A 24,850-nucleotide genomic window follows, 5' to 3' on the forward strand; every position below is an offset into this window, starting at 1 on the left:
TAATTGATTAATTTCTGACAAAGGCGCCAATGCAAGTCAGGGAGAAAATCTTTTAAACAAATTATTCTGGAACAATTGGATAAAACTATGTACCTTCTCTCAATCTCTTTTGTAAATTTATTTTCAATTTGATATTTGAGTGGGCCTGAGTTTTATTCTACACTACTTTTTTTTTTCTCTAGCATTCTTACATCTTCTCAGAGATTGGGGGAAAAAATTAACCTCACATCCATCTCCACCATACTCAGAAGTTAATACCAGATGGATCACAGATCTAAATGTAAAGCTAAAACTATAATATATCTAGAAAAAATAGAGAAATTCTTTATGTCCTTGAAGTAGACAATAAGTTACTAGGAAAAAATAACATAAAATACATTTAAAAAGGAGAAATTGGACACTATCAAAATGAAAAACTTCCAATTAAAAGACATGATTAAGAAATGGTAAGACTAGCAAAGAGAGGGAAAACATGCACAATACATATATTTGACTAAATATTTGTTTCCAGATTATTTATGAACTCCTAGGAATCAATAATAAAAAGGCAAGCCAGTAACATAGACAAAACACTTGAATAAAAACTTCAAAAAAAAAAGTTCCCTTGTCTTCTGATTTATAAATTTGTGATGAGAAGTCTGCAGTCATTCTTAATTCGTTACTTCATACATGTCCTTTTTTCTGGCTTCTTTGAGGTTTTCTCTTCAATCACTGGTTTTTGGAAGTATGATCATGACAAATGCCAGTGTGAATTGTGTGTGTTAACTTTTTTTTTAGTTTCTTCAATCTGTGGCTTCAGTGTTTAGCACTGTATTGTTGAAGCAAATGAAAACTTTTTGTTCAAAATTGCTAAAAAGACCCGCCTAGGTGGCTGAGTGTTCAGTGTCTGCCTTTGGCTCAGTACATGATCCCAAGTCCTGGGATCAAGTCCCACATCAGGCTCCCTGCAGGGAGCCTGCTTCTCCCTCTGCCTATGTCTCTGCCTCTCTCTCTGTCTCTCATGAATAAATAAAATCTTTTAAAAAAGAAATAGAGAATTGCTAAAAAATCTGAAAATCTGCTCTCATTTCTTCAACTATAGTTTCTGTCTTCCCCTTTTGTGACTTCTAGTACATGTTCCATTGTTAGATTGCTTGATATTGTTCCACAGGTCACTGAGGTGTATGCTTTCTGAAGTTTCTTTTGCTTTGGACTTGATAGTTTCTATTTCTATGTCTTCATTTTCACTAATCTTTTCTTCTGCTGTGCCCAATCTGTTCATTAACAAAAGTTTTCTTTTAGATATTTTTTAAATTATGAAATTGCATTTGGTTTTTATATTTTCTTTTTTTCTCCTTATGTGTCATATTTTCCTTTAAATCTTTTCCTTAGTCCTATATACTATATGTACAATAGCTGTTTAATAGTTGTTTACTATATGTACTATACGTTAATAGTTGTTTAGTCTTTACCCACTGTTTTTATCAACTCTCCCTCATCCCTCAAGCTCTTTGATTTTTTTCTCCTATATACTGTTTATATTTTCCTTCTTCTCTGCATATTTCCAGTTTTGATGGAAGCCAGATATTATAGATTTTATGCTGTTGAGTGTTAAGTACTGGATTTTACTGAGTTCCTGAAAGGGAGCTAGACTTTATTCTGTCAAGCCCTTCAAATGTTACTGTAAATCTGGTTGATCCTTGCAGGGATATAGAAGCTTATAAGCTTTTAATGGTCTATTGTAGCCTTTACTCTAGGGCTACTGTTAAAGTGTCACTACCCTGGAGTTTTGAGTATATTCTATGCTTATTCAGTGATGACTCTCCACTCTGGCTTATGGGAATTTAAAAGGCTCCTGCTTTCTATGAACTTTGGCTTACAGCTCCCTAGTAACTATTACTTCCCGGCCAGTTGTTCTTTGCTCAGTCTCATGGAGTATTACCCTATAGGTACACATATTGGTATATGCTAAAAAATTTGAGAGAACTTCTCTGCAGGTCTCCAGTGTTTCCCTTCCTTTTCTTCTCTCTCCCAATCACTGCCCCCTTTCTCTCTCTCTCTCTCTCTCTCTTGCTGTGCAACTTCTATCCCATGCTCTACAGTCAAATTTTAGCTGTCTCACCATTCCTGAATTCTAATTTCTATCTCTTCAACTCAGCAAGATCACTAGGCTTTGTTTGTGTTCTTCCTTCCTATACCACAATGGAGACCATGCATCTAGGAAAACAGTTGGGTATACCCTAGGTTTCACCTGTTTGCCTTTTCTCATGAATCATAGTCCTATATTTCCTGCCATCCAATATTCAAAAATCACTAGTGTGATTTTATCCAGTTTTATACATGTTTACAGGAAAAGGTCAAGTCTACAACAGATACTCTTTTATGGACATAATTGGAAGTCTCCATGCAGCCTTCTGATGGAATTATCTACCTCCACTGATTTACTGATAACATAGCAAGTGTACCAAATGCTATACTGGGTAATGTCTTAAAATAAATAAGTTAACTTTAACTGATGTGGGAGGCTGTGATTCTTCACAAACATTCAGGGTCCCAAGGCCATAGCAGTAGTAACTAACTGATTTGGACCCAGTTCTTCTTGTCTCTTAGTTCACTACTCTTTGTATTTTAAGTAGTATCTTGTTTACAGAGAAACCTGGATGAATCCTCTGGAACTCAATTTCTCCCTTTAAATTTTCCATTTCTGTGCGTTTTTTCAAGGTATCATTTAGTCTGACTCTCTGCTTTGAGAAACTCTAGATGTTACCATGCCCACTTAACAGATAAAGCCCTATGGATCTCAGATGACCTGATTATCTCAAGATTGTATGGGTAGTAAACAACGAGGGGAAATAGGGAAATAAGATTAACAATTACATCTCTGAAAATCAAGAATAACATTAACTAATAACCTAGTGGAGAGCACTGATTATTTGTGATTTTTTTTCAAGAAAGCAAAGCTTTCAAATAGTAAATTCTTAACTTGTTGTTTTATCTTTTTCTAAGATTTATTTATTTGAGAGTGTGTATGAGAGAAAGAAGAGGGAGCATGCAGGAAGCCCAACACAGGGCTCCATCACAGGATCCAGAGATCATGATCTCAGTCAAAGACAGACACTTAACTGAGCCATCCAGGCATCCCTGTAAATTCTTAATTTAAATCAACATCTTCAGTCTACTCTTCTAGCTCACCCTCCCAAATCTGATCTCTAGAAAATAGAATGCGGTTTTCATGCACTGACATTCTGTCAACCATGTCCTTAAGGAACAGATTCCAGGGTCTGCCTTATTTGAAATGACTGTCATGAGTTGACTTGTAAAAAGTAATTGGTTCTATAATTTCATACATGTCAAAATCTGCAACACACTGTTTCCTAATTGCTAATTGTTTTGTGTGTGCACACAGGTATAAAATCAATTTAGTTGCTCGGGTAGTTCTCTGGCATTGTCTATATGACACAAAATAGTAAAATGTGAGGATTATTTCTATCCTATAACTCAAGCTTTTCAAAGCCTTTTTGTCTCATCTAAAAGATTATGTCAAGGCCATAGCCTTCTGGGCCTCGGTTTCCTCTATTATAAAATGGCAGCTAGAAATAATTGACCTAAGTAGCTTTAAGGTTCCTTCCATTCCTAATATTTTAGAATTCTACTTTTAAGTATGTTTAGATGGCAATGTATAAATTAGGAACATTTATTAATTGGCATGTTCATGCTTATCCAGTACAATAATAATCCAGGTTTAAAATGGTGCCGAGCCAACTTGGCAGTATTTTCTGCATGAATGCAGTATTTAGTACCTTCTAATTATATGAAAATCAGTGAAAGCCTTCTAGAGTGTTAGCTATGGATAGGATACAAACATAATTGTTCCTAATGGTTCTGAAAATACAGCATGCATCAGAATCCCCTGGAGAGCTTGTTAAAACACAGATTGCTAGGCCCCACCCCAGAGTGTTCCACTTCACTAGATCTGGGGTGAGTCCAGAGAATCTAACTTCCTAAGATTCCCAGGTGATGCTGATGTTGCTGGTTCTAAGATCATACTTAAACCACTGATTTAGCCAAACTCATTGCCCCCCTGTACTCCAGTATTCCATAAATTAGTGAAAAGAGGTGTAGAGAAGACTATCTTCAACATTACACAATAAGCCTGTTCCAGAACCAGTTCTCCTGGTCATTGGCCCTTTGTATTATTTCTGCATGATCTTCCATGCTTAGTTTTTGTAACATTTAGAGACATATCCTAAAGGATGTTATTAATGTCTTTCTCTAGATCACAATGCTATACAGTTTCTTTTATAGACATGGTATAGTGCACAAGCCCAGACAGAAGGCTTATAACTTAATAAACGAAAAACAAGGAATTACATGTTTTTCTGCCCTTTACTCTTACCGATATAGTTTGGTATAAGCCCTTTTAACTGCAACTTATTATTTTTTATTTTTTGTAGCTTCCTTGACTTCGCAAAAGTGCTAATATTCATTCAATTGTCATAAATATAAAATAAAACCACTTCACATAATAATGTAACATTTAAAAATTAAATAATGGGAATTTTTCATATATCACAAAATTATTGAGAACACTATTTATCCTATAAGCAAAGCAGCTAAGAAACTTTAGTGATACATAATATGGATGTGTTTTAAGATGGAAATCCCAAGAATTCCAATTATAAAACTCTTAACTATTGTATGAATTTAAAGACAAAAGATCTTTATTTTTTTAACTACTTGGCATTTTTAGTGCATAATGCAAAACAAAAAAGTTCAATGGAGCTTTTTAATTCTGTTCTGTTTTATAGTCCCATCCCTTCCAGTTGAACCTCTTAGATGAAACAATCCTTTGAGAAAGGAGAAGAAGAGGCAGAGGGAGAGAAAGGGGAAGAAATGTAGAGAGTAAAACAAAGTTGCTTCTCAGAGCTCAAACTCTGATAAAAGTGATAGAACTCAATGAGGTTGGCACATCTCAAAAACTGGAAAGATTGAGGCCAGTCCAATTGACAGGCTATTAATTGGGGCTTCTTGTTCTTGTTGTCACTTGTGGTCTAGCTAAGGCAATAAATCACAAATTGTAGGAATGATAGAACTTTGTAAACTACATGTCAGAGGCACTAGATCAGATTAATAGGATCCAAGGAAGTGGACTAGTTAAGTCAACATCATACCTTTTCCCCAATTTTTAGTTTAAAAAAATTTTTTTTTTTTTTTTTTTTTTTTTTTTTTTTTTTTGAGAAGGCAATGGCACTGAGTGTTATAAGACCTGGATCACCATTGCTTAGAAGAACAGCAACCATTAGCCAAAAGTATATCACTTTTTATCTTTCTTCTCCTATATGATCATTTCTTTTTTATGGCTCAATTGCTTATCTAGAAAGGTTAATCTCAATTCCAGTTTCCCATTATGATGCCTGGGGAGTTTTAGAAAATAATAAGTGCCCAAGTCCCAACCCAAACCAATTAAATAAAAACCTCTAACTGGGGCCACCGCCGTTGTTTCTGACATACAGCTTGGTGCAAGAAAGTCTTTACTAAGATCTTCTTCATAAGAGTTAACAATGTCCAGTTATATTTCTCCCCACTATGCAACATCAATTTATATTGTCTAGTAATAATTTCCACTCAGAAAGGAAGAAGTGAAGATGGGTCAAGAACATACACTCTGGTTCCAGACTGCCTGGGTTCAAGTCCCTTGGCATACCATTTATTTATTAACTAAGCAATAATTACCATTTATTAATCAGCTGACCATGTGCTTCACTTTATTATTAATAAATGTGCTTCACTATAAGGAAGGAAAGGAAGATAATACTCTGTAGAAGGGGAATAATGCTTTTTCTTATGACATAGGGTGGTTGAGATTAAATCCCTTATAACCCCTTTCACGAAGATGGCGCCGGCCCCTGTCCCACCCAAAGCCAGAGCAAAGGCTTTTGAAAGCTAAGAAAGCAGTGCTGGAAGGCATGCACAGCCACAAAAAAAAAAAAGATCCGTATGTTACCTACATTCCAATGAATGACCCAAGACCCTGCGTCTCTGAAGGCAGCCCAAATATCCTCAAAGAGCGCTCCCAGGAGAAACAAGCTTGATCACTATGTCATCATCAAGTTCCCCCAACTACTAAGTCAGCTATGAAGAAAATAGAAGACAACAACACACTTGTGTTCATTGTGGATGTCAAGGCCAATAAGCACCAGATCAAACAGGCTGTGAAGAAGCTCTATGACATTGATGTGGCCAAGGTCAACACCTTGATCAGGCCTGATGGAGAGAAGAAAGCATATGTTCGACCAGCTCCTGACTATGATGCTTTGGATGTTGCCAACAAAACTGGGATCATCTAAACTGAGTCCAGCCGGCTATAAATCTAAATATAAATTTCTTCACCATTAAAAAAAATAATAAATCCCTTATAACTATGCCTGTTACACAGTCAGAACTATCATTATTTCCAAACCTCTCCAGGAAACAAGATAGCCAAAGTGCTGAAAACACAGGCTTTAGGGTTAAGATGGATTCATTTCCAGGTCCTGGTTCTGCCAACATACCAACCGTGGGATCCTGCAAAAGTTATTTAATCTCTCTGGTAATTCACAAAATAAAGATAACAGTTTCTGTCTTATATGCATGTTGGGAAGATTAAAGGAAACCATATATGTAATGGGTTTAGCATAGAGCCTGGCTCAATAGTAAGTTCTTGTTATAATTATCATAGCTAACCTAAGAAGAAGAAATGGATTTATTATATACTCTGCTAAGATCTTCTGTTGATTTTTCCATCTCAGGTGAGATAGAGCATTGTGTTTGTAGAGGTCCCCAGTCTTTTCTCTAGGAAAGTAAAACAAAACAAAACAAAAAATCCAGAAAAAAACAAAAACAAAAACAAAAAACAATTCATGAAGGAATTGGTCAAGCTTGAAACTGCAGACCCTGATTACCCCTGGGAAAAAATGGATTATCATCATTAATGTCTGCTGTCTCTAGCCCAGATGCAAGAGCCAAAGGCATCTTAATTATACACAGCCTCGCAAATTCATCTCCATAATTCTAATACTTCAAAAATTAACCTCTTGTCCTGAGAAGGTGAAGTTAAATGTCAGTCCCAGATGGAACCTGAAGGGGTATTCAGATTCAACATCAGCACCACAGTTGGCCACACAGCTGTGCATTCTTTCTCCAAATTGCCATCGATTTTTCCAGAAGCATAGCTCTAAAGACATTTTTAAAATAAAGATTTGAGGTAGAATTATGTTTTTCTCAATTTTAGTCAAAGTACACCTGAAGATTTGCTAAGACTTGAATTTGTATTTGGCCAAAAGTCTCATTTTGGGTAGGGAGATGACAAGAGGCAAAAATTTATGTACTGGCTTTTGCAGGTCAGTGTAGTAAAGGAAGATATCTCTGATCCTTGCTATTACATGGTACAGCTTTCTACTGGCTTAAGAGTTTAAAGATAAACATCACTTTTCTAATTTTGTCATTAAAAATACAAATTTATCTAACCTCTGGGTAGCAGTAAGAAAACATGGATCTAAAAAACAGAGCCCAAATGGCTGTGAATGACCCTGTGTTTATAAGTCAGTGAACCTGTCCCATTTATGCAACCTAAGGCAGCTGCCAAGTGAGATTATATATCAGAGCTTAAAATAGTGGTAAGAATATCAATTTTAATAACTAATGTTTGTTATTTGAGATCAACTTTTTAAAATACGTTAAATTTTTATGTCATTATGCCATCAAGAATAATACATAGTGTTCATGAGCAAAGGGTAATAGATGGATCCTGCTAGAAATAAGGTTACTCTGAGATTCAAGTAAAACAAACATATAAACAGTCATGTGAAAACACCAGGAAACCCAGTAGTGGGCTTGGGGAACTACTACAGAAGCATGTTATAGAAGATCTGAACTTGTAATAAAGAAATTCTACAAAAATCTATTTTATCATCCTTTTATCATACTGTTTTTAGTGTGTGGAATTTTGCTCTATTAACTGGCAAAACAAAAATAAAAGGATTATTTTTCTCAAGATAATTTAATCAAAAAATTAAAGCAGGGGAGTTTTGTTCTTTTTTTTTTTTTTTTTTCTGGGAAACACATCTATCAGTTTATGGTTCTTGATTCACCGCTTGTAAAATAGAAATGAGAGACCTTTCATTTCTGTTCATAATCCTTTTCCAAGAAAAACAGTAATTATTGACTATAGAAAGAGCAAGGGGTAATTTGTATTATGTGACTACCTGCTAAGTACCTATACCTTCATATGGGGTATTTCAATTCATCTTACAAAATTTTCTTAGATGAGTTTCAATACCCACTTTCTCAAACAACAGAAACTGAGGCTCATTGAAAATAAGCCATTTGTTCATACAGAACAAAGATAAACCTAGATTTTCTATATAGTTCCTTTCCCTGCATGGAAAGAAATAGCACAGTATTAAAGCCATGACTTAGTTTCATCCTGTTAAACCTTAGATGGATGTAATCCCAAGAATTCCTGTCCGATTAGAAATTGCTATCTACCAACTGCAAGCAAGTGTTTTGAGAGCATACTCATATTTGGTAATAACAGTCTTGTATAGTGGATCAACAATGCCTGCAAGTCAGAGAGGTGTTACAGGTTGAATTGTATCCTTCCAAAAAGTTATTTGGGGTCCTAACCCCATTACCTCAGAATGTAACCTTACCTGGAAATAGGGTCTTTACAGAAGTAAACAAGTTAAAATGAAGACATTAGGGTGGACTCTCATCCAATACGACTGTGTCCTTTAAAAAAGGGGGAAATTTCAACACACACATACACATACACAAACAGAGGGAGAAAATCCATGGGAAGACAAGGGACCACCAGAAGTTAGGACAAAGTTCTGGAACAGATCCTTCTTTAGCACCTTCAGAGGGATCATGGCCCAACCAACATCCTGATATCAGCTTCTAGACTCCAGAAGGGACAGACAGTAATTTTTTTAAGCCATCCAGTTTGTGAAAACTGGAAACGAATACAAGGGGGAAAAATATGGTGCCATAGCAACCACCTGTAACAATCATCTATTAGAATGTGAGTTTGTTCACCTCTGAATCCTTGGCTGAAAGACAGAATGCTCAACTAAACAATTTTTGTTGAAGTGAATAATATGGGAGAACGTAATGGGATGTTTCCCTTTGCCAACGCTATGTTGCAAAAGCAGGTCATACATTGTTTTTGCAGGTGTTCTTTGGAAGAAAAGATTTAAAGCTTACACTAAGAAGAGGAAAGGATGGAAGAGCCTAGCAAACCAGAGAATGAATAGATAAACTGAGTGAGGAAACTCTCTTTAACAGTGTCTGGATTTGGTGTCACATCTCTAGAGTGCCTGGAGGAACATTAAAGTCAAGAAGATTTTTATCAACCTTGACATGATTTTCCCCCCCTTGAGACTCAGGGCAGCAACGTGTTTCAAATGCTGAAGGCACCAAAGCAATTCCCTCTGTGATGGAATGCTGTCAGATGAAGTCACTCAACTCATTTGAAAACTTTCTCTCACTATGTTAAGCTCATTTTCTAGGACCATACTGTTTACATGAAATATTTTCAGATAAATATTATATATCAGCAGTAGGTTCATGAACCATAGCTAATAAAAAATGTAAAATTAGGATTGCGGCAGAGCTTAACTCTCAACAGAGGAAGGCTCTTTGGTTCAGAGCTAAGTAAGTTACCTAATATGGAATGATCTTACAGCTTTCCAACACCAGATGGACCGGTCTTATGGGCAGCTTTCACATCTGCTCCCAGGGGTTACTCGTGTATGTCCTCCTCAAAGGGAATTCATGCTTGTGGCTTCATGGACAATGGAGAATCTGAACATGTGACTGAAGCAGAGTTTGATCCCAAAGCAATTCTCATGAATACAAGTTTTCTTGAATAAAACTAATTATTATTATTATTAGCATTCCCTTCCTACTTTCTCTGTGCTATGCACTGAACTGAGTGTTTTTCTTACATTATCTTATTAAATCATCATGGAGACCTAATATCATACCTCTAGAGAGAATTATTATGATTACTATTTCATAAATAAAAAAGTGGGACTCCTAAAGGTCAAGTAATTTGTCCATATTTGTTTAGCTATTAAGTCACAGTACCCATATTTGAACCTACATTCTCTGACTTCCAAGTATTCTATCTATGACACCTCCACCTAATTTATACTATCTTGTTTCCTATTTACAGTTTTCAACCTTCTTTATCATGACATAGTTGTTTGGGATATAAAGTTGAAAGAGAAAGCCATCATGTATAACTCTGGGAGTTATTTCTTCTTATTTTTACTCAACATATTTGTGTAGAGAGAGCACCATAAACTGGTATTACTATGATTTTAAAAAACGAAGAGGGCAGCCCGGGTTGCTCAGTGGTTTAGCGCTGCCTTCAGCCCAGGGCCTGATCCTGGAGACCCGGGGTTGAGTCCCACGTCAGGCTCCCCGCATGGAGCCTGCTTCTCCCTCTGCCTGTGTCTCTGCCTCTTTCTCTTTCTATCATGAATAAATAAATAAAATCTTAAAAAAAAAAAACCTGTTCAAAAATAAAATAAAAATATGAAAAAATAAAAATATAAGCTTTGCTACGTAAATTTATCCAGAGCTACTATACATTTCAGATTTTTGAGATAAAAGTCCTAGTTTTAAATATTTAGGTCATCTATTTCTCCTTGCAGTGTAGGAAATGTAATACCCTCAAAGAGATGGAACCCAGGAGTAGATTAGATCAATTAGAGCATCCAAACTTATAGTCTCTGGATGAAATTTAAAAAGCTTGTGCAGGGCAACCCGGGTGGCTCAGCAATTTAGTGTCACCTTCAGCCCAGGGTGTGATCCTGGACACTAGGGATCGAGTCCCACATTGAGCTCCCTGCATGGAGCCTGCTTCTCCCTCTGCCTTGTGTCTCTGCCTCTGTGTGTGTCTCTCATTAATAAATAAATAAAATCTTAAAAAAAAAAAAAAGCTTGTACAGAAGAATGAATATCATTCTAGGAATAACCAAAAGACTCCTTTTAAATAATCATCAACATAATAGCTATTATAAACCTAAGCAAAAGAAAAACCAAGGAGAAAAAAATTTCCTAAAAAGTGAACCCCAAAATCCATTTGACAACTATTACATGAAAAGGAACCACTGTTTACTGAGCATTTTCTATGTGCCAATATGTTATATAAACTCTTGTTGAATCACTGTTTTCATTTTTTTTTTTAATGAAAAAACTGGTATCCAAATAAGCAATATAAATTGCTCAACAGGCTCACAAGCAGCAAAACTAATATTTGGATGTAGTTTGACCCTAAAAGCTGTTGTCTTTCCACTGAATTGATTTCTAAATAGCACACATCTTAATTCTAATTCAGTTTTTACATCCAGACCACAGGTCAGTTGCAAAGCAGTCTTCCTAACAAAGCATCCAGCCAGCATCTGCAGATACCAGCCTCAGAGAGGAAAAGGGACAAGAAGAGACTTCAGCCTTGAAGACAGAGAGGTTCCTTCCATTAGTTAGAGCTACTGTTAAAGTATTGGAAGTTTGTGAGATCATTATCTAATTTGATGCAGTAGTCTTGTAAGAGCAATAGATTAGTCTGCTAGTCTGGTGTTATTAGTATCCGCAGATTTTAATTCTTAAGAATAGATAAGTTCAGAGACAGGAAGATCTTTCCCTTAAAACTGGTGAGTTTGGAGAAATGTAAAATTTGCTAATAATTCTCTTATTCTGGTTTTTAAGACTCCCTTTGAAATATTGGGATATTTATGTTTAATAATTATCAGATGGTGTAGTACTAAAGATAGTACATTTCATTCTCCATCCCAGGCAGACCACACAGTCTTTCAGGTACCACCTGCCTTCTCTTTCATCCTTTTCAAAAGAGAAAAAAATCAAAACAGCAAAACAGTCAAATTACAGCAAGAAAGAGTACAAATGTTCCTGGTTCTGGTTCCATGTTATTCTTTCCAATACATTCAGAATATTTAAATTTGAGACTGTAAAAGACCCAGACTGTGCAGAGGATGAAGACACTACTTTTACTTCCTTGACACATTGTGATATGTACATATTATGGTGGTTACATTGAAGCGATTAATTCATAACATGACAGAGGCAGCATCCAAACAGACTTACAGCTTATTTTTAATAAGTGCTAATACATTTATGCCTTTTTGCCAGACTCCCCTTCTACAAACATTTGGCTTCCCAGATTATATCCACGAAAATTAATGATCTGTCACTAGGCTTGCCTATGTCTTAATGAAGTAGTTACTCAGAGTGATTGAAGTCAGGTGTGAGCAACTTGCTTCTCCTGTAGATGATAAAGCCTTTCCTTCATTCTTTGCACAAATTTAATTAGGTGAAAGCCAAAAAAATTAATTACTGCTGCACAATGATTCTGCATTTTTCAACTAGTGAAAGGGATTTGTTGGTGTTTGAAAGCTTTCCTGCATAGTAAAGGCAATAAACAGATCTATCAAAAACTCAAATGCATTTATAAATTCTGTGCTTTGTGAAAAGCAAAATGCACAATTCATGAAAGTGATTATCTTTACTAAGCAAATCATAATTCACAAGACTAAGTGCTTTGGAGGAAAAAAAAAAGTAAATATAAAGCATGGGGGGGGTGGTTTGAGAAAAGAGTAGCTGAGAGTAGAAGGGAAAGGCCTTTGCTAAGTGGAGTCACCTCCTCCCAGGAGATGACACTCATGTTAAACCAGCATCCCACCAAGAGCCAGCCAAGAAGAAGTAAGAAGGAAAAATAGTTTAGACAAAGGGAATCCCCAGGTCAGAGACTCTGAAGCAGGAACATTATTTGTCCATTAGGCCAAGTTTCTTAATCTTGACAGTAACATTTGGGGCCAGATAAATTCTTTGTTACCAGGTGCTGTTTTCTGCACTGTAGAATGGTTGGCAACATCCCTGACTTCTACACCTAGATGCCACTGCTACCTCCTGCAGTTGTGACAACAAAATGTCTGAGACATTGCAAAAAGTCCCCTGGGGAATAAAATCTCCCCTGGTGTTGAGAATCCCTGTGTTTGAGGAAAGTATGTAGGCTATGTGCCTGGACCAAGGAGAATTAAATCTACAGCAAGGACATAAAGTTAGGCCAGAGCTAAGTCACCCATGTTAGCACCACTTTAGGCCTTGGGACCTCAGAGATCCTTGCTGGCCGGCACACTTCAGGGCTCCCTGTCAAATATGCACTGGCCCAGTTTCAGTGTGATAAAACCAGAGACTTCATCTATCTCAAGAAACCAGGGGACACCAGAAGTATTCTGTGCCCCAGTGTCTGTGTCCAGATTCAGCATGCTTACCTCCCCTTGTAACACCTCCTCTGCCCCAAGCCATGTCACTGTGCTCCCCACAACCTGCCTCCCAGAGCTTTGCCTTCCTGCCTATCCAGGCAATTAATGCCTTACTCTGCAGATGACAGAAAACTTAGAAACCAAGAGAAGTAAATGCTCAATGATTTTTGAGAAAATGGTTTCATGAGGATGGTGATCATAGAAGGTAACTTCTTTGTGTTAAAAAGAAGTAATGAGGGAACCCTGGGTGGCGCAGCAGTTTAGCACCTGCCTTTGGCCCAGGGCGTGATCCTGGAGACCCGGGATCAAATCCCACGTCGGGCTCCCGGTGCATGGAGCCTGCTTCTCCCTCTGCCTATGTCTCTGCCTCTCTCTCTCTCTCTCTCTCTCTCTCTCTCTCTGTGACTATCATAAATAAATAAGTAATTTAAAATTTTTAAAAAAAGAAGTAATGAGCAAATAAGGAATCTGGAAGATAATACATATTTTTATATATATTTTCTCATCTGTTTTGTTTCTTTATGAAACGGGACCATTTTTATTAAATACATATTTAGTCACTAGATAGGTTGGGAGAAAAACAGATTTTAACAGCATGCCTCTAAATAAGCCATTACAAATCATAGATAAATGAGTGAAAGGAAGACAGAGGAACACAAGGTGGTGAAGCAGCAGTGGGTTATCCCAAGAAAGTTAACTTCTCCTCAATAAATTGCTAATATATAATTACACAATATGTTGACTAGCAGCAGGGGCCTCATCTTTCCTCTGAGCCCCAAGACTAAATGATGCTCCATGAAGCCTGTGCTGGCAAATAGACCATTCCAATCCTTCCTTTGAGAGGGCATGAATTAATAAAGATTTCTTCCACTTAAAGTCTATAAATAGTGCTGTTTGGGTATCTCCTAAAAGTCAAAATTTTAGAAGAGATTTTCTGAAGAAGGGTGAGAGCAACTGTATTTTATCCTGTAGGCAAGCACCTGGATTCTCTAATTTCAGGTTTGGGAGGCATCAAATAACAAAATGCATAGTTCCATTACTGACATAAACCTATTTCTTAACAAAATGAAGCCTGATGGGCTTCCTATAGGTAATGTGGATATAGACACTGAAGGCAAGAACATTATTTGGATAGAATTTGATTTTCTATAAAATAGGAAACTTTATTGAAAGATGCCAAAACTATATGCATGCATTTCTTCTGTCAGGTGCTGGTCTAAAATAACCAGCCATTTTCATGAGTTCTCTAATCATCAATCCATTTGAATACTCATGGATTTTAAGTGTGAAAATCTTTCGTTTTTTTCCCCTAGTATCTAGCTGGACCAATTATTATACTGTTGCTAGAGATAAATAAATACAGAATTATTTGACAACACATTCATGCTTTGACCAGAAAAGGAATGGCCATCACTTATAAGGGTGTAAATCTATTTTCTGGGCCTAATAAAGGAGGAGAACTGTCAGGTAGACAATTGAAGGAGAATGTTATGATCCATGCATAAACTGAGATGGACCCAGCCAGACTCTAAATCCCAAAATGGGCCCCTGACAAACTCCATTATTTGACCAGCAAATACTTGTTGAGCTGTTACTTCAATCTAATTGCACTACAGGTTGCAGTATTATCACTCAATTCTCCCAATGATCAAGTTAATTAAATACCATTAGCCTTTTTATTTTTAAATGGATTGGGACCCAAGTCTCAGAGAGACTAAATACCTTGCCCAGATTACCAGCCTCATAAAAGGCACATTTGGGACCCACTCACACATCGGACTGTGTCTCAAGTAGGAGCTCAGTAAATGTAGGAGTAGGAGCTTTGGGACATTGATGGCAATGTTTCTATCTCAGTATTAAGCTCCACACATAGCTCTCAACTTAAGACTGCTGACTTGGTGAGCCAAATAAGTCAATTAAACCACAAATGAATTCATATCAGTACATGAGAGAATGAAGGTAGGCCTGTGGAATGAAGAGAGCAATTCTGACATTTACAAACCAGCCACTTCCAAGCTATTGGGCCAGGCAAAGCGACTCTGCATCTGTAAAGCTAACGCATGCCTTCCTCTGCCTGACACTCGGTTCCTTCCTCTCTTTATATGGGTAACTCAGGCTCATCTTAAAATCTCAGACAGATCCTACCTCGAGGTCCTGCCCTCCCTGATTAGACCAAATCTCCCTGTTATATACTCTTAAAGCACTGGAATCTCTCCCACATAGAAGTTACCACAGTTCAGGTTTATATTTTATTGTGTGACTACGTGATTGGCATTTCTGCCCCTGATGAGACAGTACACGTTCCATCCTGGTGACAGAAACCATTTGGGTTTGGGGCACCATTGTGTCCCTATTGCCTAGATAGGTGAAGCAAGCACCCAATAAATATTTATTGAATAGAAGAACAAAAGGTTCAGTTTCCATGATGGCTAACAACAAACAGAAAGCTGACATCCAGGGGCATTTCCAGCCCTCTAATGCTCTTTTTAAACACACGTGGCCATGCAGACTATAACACTAATGAGGTTTCCCTGTGTTGTGGACACAAAAAGCTCAAGTCAGTGTTGCATATCAGCTTCCTTTCATTTCTCCCTTCACTTTGAGCCTAATTTCTTAGATGAGCAAATACTACCCTGGCATAAAAGGTTAGTCAGGCTGTCCAAGGGATGCTGGAAAACATCATAATAAATGTAATGAAAGCATTTACTTCCACATGTTCATCATCTGTCATTGATGGGAAGAAGTTTGAAGCATGAAGTACAACGCAGAGGCCCTGCAGCAGACATTGACTGCATGTGCTCTCACCAGAACATGCTGGGTAGGTGCACTTAAACGTGAGCTTCTTCCCAGCAGGAAGTAAAATGGATCTGATCAAGGTATTGGGATGAAATGTGTTTCTGTAGCAAAGCGGGCTCACAACAGCCCTGAATGGAAGAAATTGTTTTCCTGTCGATTCTATTACCAGCTTGCTACTATTAAACAAAGCTGACAAAGCTCCCAGTGACCACTTTCAATTTCTATCTTAACACAAGAGCCTCTGTTTTCCCCCAAAACATGGTATGAAACCTTTGAGTGCAATTTATTCTCTTTCTTCATACTAGGTGTTCTTGAATCTTGGGCTCCCTCTCTGGCCGAGGATCAAAAACTGTGAAAATAGAAAAAAGGCTGCAGGGAAAGCATCCTGCTATGATAACATTTGCCACATCACTTTATCTTTCTCTGAGTATCTCGTATCCATCTTTAACTTAATTTCCTTGACATATCCTGCCCAAGACCAACTTAGGAATGGTTTCTCAGATCCGAAGACCTTACTGTGTCTTTCACACATTGCAACAACTACCACACTGATGATGTCAGGGTGACTGTTGACTTACTCATCACTCACCAGTCTGAGCTTTTGGAAGGCACAAAGTGTCTTATGCCTGTACTTCCAGAGCTGGGTGGTTTTGCCTGCAGGAAGCCGGAAATGGCTTTGGCTCTTAGATTTGAAGTCTGGCTATGCCACTTAATTCAGATGTCTGCAAGCTTTTTCCATAAAGAGATAGATACTAAATATCTGCAGCCTTGCCAGCCATCAAGGTGGTGTTGCAATGTCTCGACTCTGCTGTTGTAGCACAGAGGCAGCCAAAGACTAAACAGCAATGAGTATGTATGGCTGTGTTCCAATAAAACTTGATCTATGGAAATCTGAATTTCATAGAATTTCCTCATGTCATGAAATGTTACTCTTCTTTGGATTTTTTCCCAACCATTTGAAAATGTTAAAAATGGAAGAAAAAAAATCTCAGTTCTCAAGCCATACAAAAGCAGGTGAATGGTCAGAATTGGCCCGCCAGGCCATAGTTTCAGGACTCCTCCACTTAACAAAAGTGTGTCCTTGGGCATATAATTATATCTCTGTGTGACTCCATTTTACCATCTATCAAGTGACAGCATCTCTCTCATAGGATTGTTGTAAAGACTGTATTTGTCAATCTATTATAAGTACTTAGAACATTACCTGGCATGTAATATGCACTTGGTCAGTGTTTTTGTTGCTGTTATACTACCTGCCTAATAAATGATTTTTAGAACATATTTGAGTTTTACAGCCTATTATCTCCCCATATTCAATCAATCAAGTACTGAATAGATGATGATCTCTCTCAAGTATCTAGTTCCCTTTCACGGCTCCCCTTGCTAAAGACTTAGCTCAAGATCTTGTCCTAACTTCCCAGGATTACCACAGAAGGCTTTTTATTGGTCTTATGCTTTCTTCTTCCCCTTCTCATTGTCCACATTGGCATTAGAATGATCATTCTAAAAGCCAGATGCAATCATGTCATTGCTCTATGATAATCTCCCTGTACTGTTTCCCTAAAATGAGTTCTGTGGATCATTAATTCTGAGATACAAAAATACATTCGTTCTCAAAAGAGCTACGTGTTTAAATAAGAGTAGACAAAACTGAATAAAACAAAATTAAACAGATGATTGTTTTTATTGCAGTCCTTATGAGAACTTTTAATATGCTAATATGCATTGTAAATCTCCAGGAAATTGACAAAGTGAGGTAATTTCCCATTTTTAAGTGATCAATGTGTATCCCCCAGGACTGTTCTAGGACACATACTTCGGAAAATGTTGTTACATCCAAATCCTTTAGTTTGATATATATGGTCCTCCATGGTTCAGTTCCCAACTAGTCTAACTGGCGACAACTGTTCATGTGGCTGTTGCTCTTTCCTTATCTGGCTGCACGCTTCTGCTTGCTGCATCTTCTATTTGGAATGCTTGTCCCTTTCCTGATTTGTTTGCCTTATTATCCTCTATGAAGTACTCCCTACTAACCTTGGGCAAGGTTAAGGGGTTTTCCTTCCCATTCTCAGAGATATTTGTCCATTCCTTGATTAGAGCATTTATCACATTGCTGTGAATATGTATATACATATATACATGTGTGTGTATATATATATACATATATATATATATATATTTTTTTTACCTCAAAACAATGACTGTGAGGGAATAGAAACTAGATTGTTGATTTATTTATTTATTTTTTAAAAGATTTTATTTATTCATGAGAGACAGAGAGAGAGAGAGAGAGAGAGAAAGGCAGGCAGAGGGAGAGTAGGCTCCATCTATGCAGGGAGCCCAACACGGGACTCAATCCCGGGTCTCCAGGATCATACCCTGGGCTGAAGGCAGCGCTAAACCGCTGGGCCACCCAGGCTGCCCTAGATTGTTGATTTAAAGAAAAAAAAAAAAAAACATAAAATAAAGTGTTTTGCTTCTAAGTCTGATTTCATGTCTCACACCCTATGATGAAAACACCAGAGAGAGCATTATACTGATTCATTTCCTGGCTGGGGAAATAATGAGACTCGTCAAGTTCAATAAGATATCCTCAAGTCAAAAACTGTTAGAAACTCGATGTAATAGCTTTCAATCCCCAACCCATGGCCCTATTTTTTTTTTTTTTAGATTTTTTTTAAATTTATTTATTCATGAGAGACATAGAAGGAGAGAGAGAGAGGCAGAGACAAAGGCAGAGGGAGAAGCATACTCCATGCAGGGAACCTGATGTGGGATTTGATCCCGGGACTCCAGGATCATGCCCTGAGCCGAAGGCAGGCACTAAACTGCTGAACCACCCAGGGATCCCTGGCCCTGGTAGTATTAAATTACCTAGACTCCCATACTAAAGCATGCCTAGCTAGTGTGGCAGTCATAACTTCTCTCTGATGAGTGCCCTGGACATAGGCATGGGCTAAAGACTTAGTATCCACTTTTCCTCTCCAAAGCTGCCACCTCTTACTCCATCCCCAGGATGGAGTCTTTCCAGCTCCCCGCCACCCCCAACTAGCTCCTCCCAAAACACAGACTCATAACATGAAGACAGTAAACACTAGGTAATAAAAATGACAAGCACGGACAAGTGTCTATGAGGATGGTCCTAGCTGGAATTGGGAAAACATTCTTAGTTCCTCATTTAGCATCAAGCATCTGGGATCTTACGATTTAGGGTTAGGCACTGTGTTACCTCCTGTCATTTTGGAATGAGCTAATTTTACAAACCTCTCCTGCTCCTTATTTATGAATAGGTTTACCACATGATAGTGGGACTGCAGCTCTGAGCTGGGGGTGGAACACATGGACTTTCATCCCAGGGTTACTAAGTAAGATCAAGACTCTCATGCCTTAATATTAAAACACACTGGAACTCGTTGGTCTCATTCACCTCTATGGCTCATGTACACCCCACCTTTCAGAGCTCAAACTTTTTTGGTGGGGCAGGACAGGGAAGTGGAGAAAGCAGAATATAGAGCCCATATGTCACTCCAGAGGAAGAAAGACCTGAAACTGAATCCTAGTTCTGTTCCCTACCAAAATGACCATGAATGAAGTATGTCACCTATCCAAATTTGGAGAATTAAATGAAATCATATATTTCCAGTCATGGAACAGAGCTTGGTGAACTGTGATGCCATAATTGAAATGAATCGTATTATTATTATTTGCAGTTATTAATATTACCTTTCTGTAAAATGGTTTTCTAATCAAGACTTAAGTCTTCTTAAAAGGCTTTTCTCCCTTTTCTCCTAGTTAACCTGTAGGATCCATATCAGTTTAGGTATTTATACCGTGATAATGAAAGGGAAGGGAGAAAAGTCTCAATGCCTCTCAAAAACTCTGCAATGTTTATCGATAAGGGTCACAGACCCAGGGAAAAATAGAAGGCACACTCAGAGGAGATTCTAAGGAGAAGTTAAGCAAAGTACTACTAACAGAGATAGGGGCAGGATTATGGACCTCTAAAAGGAATGGTAAGTAACTATAGTCACTAACAACTGCAGGAAGCCAAAATGTCATAACCAACTCTCTAGGCTACAGGGGTAAAGAGAGGAAAGAGCGTCACTGAAACCAAAAATGGGTGCGGAGGAAGGAAGGACTCTCAGATGCAAACTGCAGCTACTGCTAACCTATAGCTCTGACCCTGACTCCTCTCTCCCCACCCTCCGGTCTCCTGCGTGCCTCCCATAGCCCAAACCCACTTGGAAGTCAGAGTTCAAGGAAGTCCAGATGATATAGGTCATAGGGGCCTGAGTTCTGGGCCTCAAACAGGGCAGAGAGGAGCAGAGAATGATGAGGGTTAGGGGTGGGTTAGGGGTGGAAATTAACATTGAACAATGTAAGTCCCAAGTTACTATGATTCACAACAAGAAAATACAAGCATTTCCCTGGTTTCCTCCTGCAGGAATTTGTTGGGGTAGATTATTCAAAAGACACAAATGCTGGTTGCCCTGTGTGCTGGCCCCTGGCAAGCAGAGGCTTCTCACTTTCTCCCCTATCCTTGGAATGTGCATTCACTTCACTTCCCTGCTCCCAGAAACTACCCCAAGTACACAGCCTTGAGTGATGTGGTGTTCAGACCATCTGGACTGTCAATTTGACTGACCTAATTAGAACCTTTATATGAACTTTTAAGTTTCGGCAGGCAGGTAGAGAGATCCATTTGTCTCTTGGCTGCCCAAAATAAGTTTCATAGCTAAGTTCCCTACCCATTTAGATTGGCTGGCCTCTTTCAGTCTCTCCTTGCCCTTCTTGTAGGGGAGTTGGTTTCAGATTTCACCTAGGAAGCTCCCAAGGAGGTTGTTACCCAACAGGATTTGAATGGAGTGTTTGCAAAAGCACCTTGATTTAGCCTTTCTCTCTTGATAAAACATCCTCTAGTGCTTCCCCCTCCATGGACCCTCATCATGTAATGTGAGAAATTATTCTATTTTGAAGGATATCTGCAGTTTTTCTCTGCCCAGTGCCTTTGCCCCTTTTCTAGTCATAGCACTTCAACTTTCCTTGGAGGAAGGACCTCCCTCCCAGCCCCTGTGGTCCAGTTGACCCTCCACCCAGCATCAGAAGTGAGGCTGTGACCTGATCCAGCCGGTTAGCATGTTCCATCACCCTGGCCACAGTCATGAGTCTGGAAACAGGCTGTAACTCAAACTGGCCCAAGGGGGAAGCTGTGGGAAGAATGAGAGGGACAGAGGAAGAGAGACAGACAGATTCCAAGACCCAAAGAAATTGCTTGAGCCCCTGAATCTAGCTGTGTCTGAAGAGTATTCCTGAACTTCTCTGGTATATAATTCACTAAACTCTTTTGAAGGGCTTGAAGCAGTTTGAGTTGCAAGCTTGGTTACTTGAAACTAAAAGCTCCAGATCAATACAGGTGTTGTATAACTACATGGCCCACAATGAGGCCATAAAAAAAAAAAAAAGCCAAAAAAAAACCGCTCTTGAGAACTATATAAGACTTGGCCAAAAGCTTTAAGCTAGGCTTACAACAACATACTGCTGATGGTGCCACAGGCTCTTAGTCTGAGAGGGGATGATAAGGTGCCCTCTGCGGTGGCCAGCCCGGGAGTTCTAAGGGTTCTCTTAACTTACCCCAGGACCTCAAAGGGCTTTGGCTAACAAAAAACATGGCAAAGACTAGAGTTTCAGTGAATTCTCCTGGACACTGTCCCTTTCATGTCCATCTGGCTCTCTTTATCCCTAAGGATAGAGAAGAGATTCCTTCTCTCAGCCCACACTCTCCTCTAGAGCACACAGTGCTCCTTTCCTGAACATTAAATAAGATTTAAACACTGGCTTAAACAAGTGTTAGAGAGATCCCTTGCACTGAGAACACTGTTTTCAGCTTAGCAAGGTGCTAGTCACCTCAGCATAGGCAGTACTTCTCCCCATCTTTGAGCAGGTAGTTACATTCTCTCAGCTCTGACATGAGTCCAATTTCAAACCAGGGAGAGACTCAGCACTGTTCACATCTCACATGTAACAAAGAATCACCTCCACCTCAACAGTGGCAGCTAATGAGGTATGTTTTTCTAAATGTATTTAGAGAAATGTTTTCCAAATAAATAATAAATCCACGGCATACTAAGAGGTAAAAATTTTCCATGGTCATATAAGTGTTTGCAGTTTTTAGGTAAATAGGTAGGATCTCTTGAGGTTTCTAGTATAATCATGCGCGAGGTTAACCTAAAAAGGAAAGACATCATAGACAATATTTTTTTTATCACATTCAACCATGGGTTTTTGTTTGCTTGTTTGTTTGGGGTACATAAAATAGGATGAACTATTACACAAAAGACCCTATAAAAAATGTAAGGGATTAATCTCTAGCTATCCAAGAAGGGAAGCCTCCGAGTAGACAAAAATGGAGAGCTGTCATCACCTGTGGTTTGCACAAGAGCGGCTCTATTTTAATGTCACCAACACTCACCCAGCCAGCTCAAATCTGCTCTCACCTCCCTTACTTGAACTCCCAAGGAGGCAGCCATCAGCGTTGATTGTCAAAGTGACAGGTGATGTCAGTCAGGAAAAAGCTGTCACAGTCCAAGTCCCTTGTGACCATAGCAGTCCAGGTGACCCCATCCTCCACTTAGGGGGAAATAAAAAATCTGATCCCTCACAGTCATGGCACCACCTCAAATGCACACAGTCAAGCTCCCTGAGCAACAGCAAAACAGATGGAAGCATCTCTCCTTCCAGGTTGATTTTTATTGCTATTATAGTACAGTCCGGTCCCATTCTACATCATTATATTTGATAACTGTCATAAACCTGAAATCACTGCTATTTGATGTCAGGACAAAGTCACTCTTGGAACTGAACCATGCCAGGCTCAATCAACAAACCCTTGTCAGCTTCCCTTACCGCTTCCGTGTAAATAACCTGCCTGGTCATTCCTGTCAAAAACTCCAGGTAAAGGAATCAGGTAGGTGTTCAGCAGGTCTTACAACCCAAGACAAACAGTGTCTGTAGCTCTCATTTTAAGAGAAGACCACAACAGGATGAGGTTTTCTTTATCCTACATTCAAACCTCATGTTCTGAAGTTCAAAAATAAGAATATTAAAATATGCATAGAATCCCATAATCAGGATCTTAAGTAAAACTGGTGAACAGTTCAGTTGGTTTGGGTCCAATGTTTTAAAATTGTAGTCTGGGGTTTAATTCCCCCATGGCCTTGTTAACCAACTCCCAGACAAAAGATCCATTCCTCAGAGCAAAATATATCCCTTCCCCCTCCCTGCCCCCATTGAAGAGTAACCTCATGAGGGGCATTGCATTTTCATATGGTTAGAATTAATATATGTTATTTCTCATTATAGATTATGTATACAAAGGTATCAAGCACTTATAAAATGTCCAATAAATGTTAATTTCCTTCTTGCATAATTTTTTAAGTAAGTTTCACATGCAGCATGGAGCCCAGTGCAGGGCTTGAACTCGTGACACTGAGATCAAGAGAGCTGACATCAAGAGTCAGATGCTTACCAACTGAGCTACCCACGTGCCCTTCCTTCTTGCATATTTTTGTTTCTTACAGAAAGTCACTTAAGTTGAGACCTGTGGAAACATAAGGACACACCTTCAAGGCCACAACTTTCCCAGTAAACAACTTCATTTTGCTTTACAAGAACTTGAAAATGTTGCCATGAGGCCTTGCAGACTTGATTATCAAAACAGAAAAGCCAGAACATTAGAGATATCAGCTAAAAATAGGGACTATGAAGTAAGATGGATCTGGATTTAAATGTTAGTCCCACTATTTTCTAGCTGGGTGAACTGGGGCAGGTTATAAAGCTTCTGGGAATCTATCTACTAATCTCTAAAATGGAGATAAATATTTGATGCTACCTCAAAGGACTATGGGAGCAAAAATCAGATAAGTCAAGCAAAATACTTAGCGCAGTGCCTGACACAGAGTTAGTACATAATAAATCAAGGGAGAGGGATTTTTTTCCCCAAAATATTAAGATCATATACTGTCCAGCCAGACTCTCTGAGTCCAACTTCTGGTCGCTGTATCATTTGGGGGCAAATTACTTAAATAAGCATACCTCAGTTTTCTTAATTGTAAAAATGAGGACATCCTTATCACATAATGTTGTGGGGGAGTCAATGAATTAATTCACACAGGGGACTTAGAACACTATTTGGAAATTAGTAAGTGTTACCTACTACATACTAAATCCATGTATCTAACCTAGTCAGTCTTGGCTGCATTATTGGACAGGGAATCACAAGTCAGTTGTCCTGAATACTCTTGTTTTCTTGATGATTTAAGGACACACCAGGTATCTAACATGGTTATAATGGAGGACAGTTGGAAGAAAGGCAGGGAGGGGCAAGGGGACACCATGCCCTGACACCCCTCTCCCATCCTAAAAGGAAACTACACTTAAAAGGAAAAAGACCTTACCCTTTCTACCTTTACAGAAAGGCAGGGAATGGCTTTGGGCATCCTAATCCAGGCCCAGAGTGTAGCTCAACAGCCAGTGGAATAAAGTTTGATCTGGTGGCCTATAGCTGGCCAGCATGCCTTAGGGCAGTGACGGCCTCCACCTTCTTGATCCCTCCTAGAGGCTATGAAAACCACTCTGGAAGGAGCCCTCCACCATTCATGAACAACTGCATGTTAGGTAGATGAGCACATGGACAAAAACCTGATTAGGTGATAGGTGCATGTGGGATTAATCAGGTTAAACAGCCAGAC

The 24,850-nt window shown here is 38.7% G+C and overlaps 3 long non-coding RNA genes across 14 annotated transcripts in view; 1 reads left to right on the forward strand and 2 right to left on the reverse strand.

Annotated features, from left to right (window-relative positions):
• The window catches only part of LOC119864639, a 56,600-nt gene extending 47,290 nt beyond the window's left edge, over positions 1-9,310 (reverse strand). The window contains exon 1 of the long non-coding RNA XR_005374669.1: positions 8,670-9,310. This is a non-coding gene — a long non-coding RNA (uncharacterized LOC119864639). The remainder of the gene's footprint in view (positions 1-8,669) is intronic.
• The window catches only part of LOC102151640, a 379,776-nt gene that overhangs the window by 116,950 nt on the left and 237,976 nt on the right, over positions 1-24,850 (reverse strand). The window lies entirely within an intron of this gene.
• Positions 22,771-24,112, forward strand: LOC111091428. The gene is made up of 3 exons (XR_005374670.1): positions 22,771-22,841; positions 22,940-23,067; positions 23,681-24,112. It is a non-coding gene; the product is annotated as an uncharacterized LOC111091428 (long non-coding RNA).

The sequence above is a fragment of the Canis lupus genome, chromosome 20 (genome assembly GCF_011100685.1).
Source record: "Canis lupus familiaris isolate Mischka breed German Shepherd chromosome 20, alternate assembly UU_Cfam_GSD_1.0, whole genome shotgun sequence".
Lineage (NCBI taxonomy): Eukaryota > Metazoa > Chordata > Mammalia > Carnivora > Canidae > Canis > Canis lupus.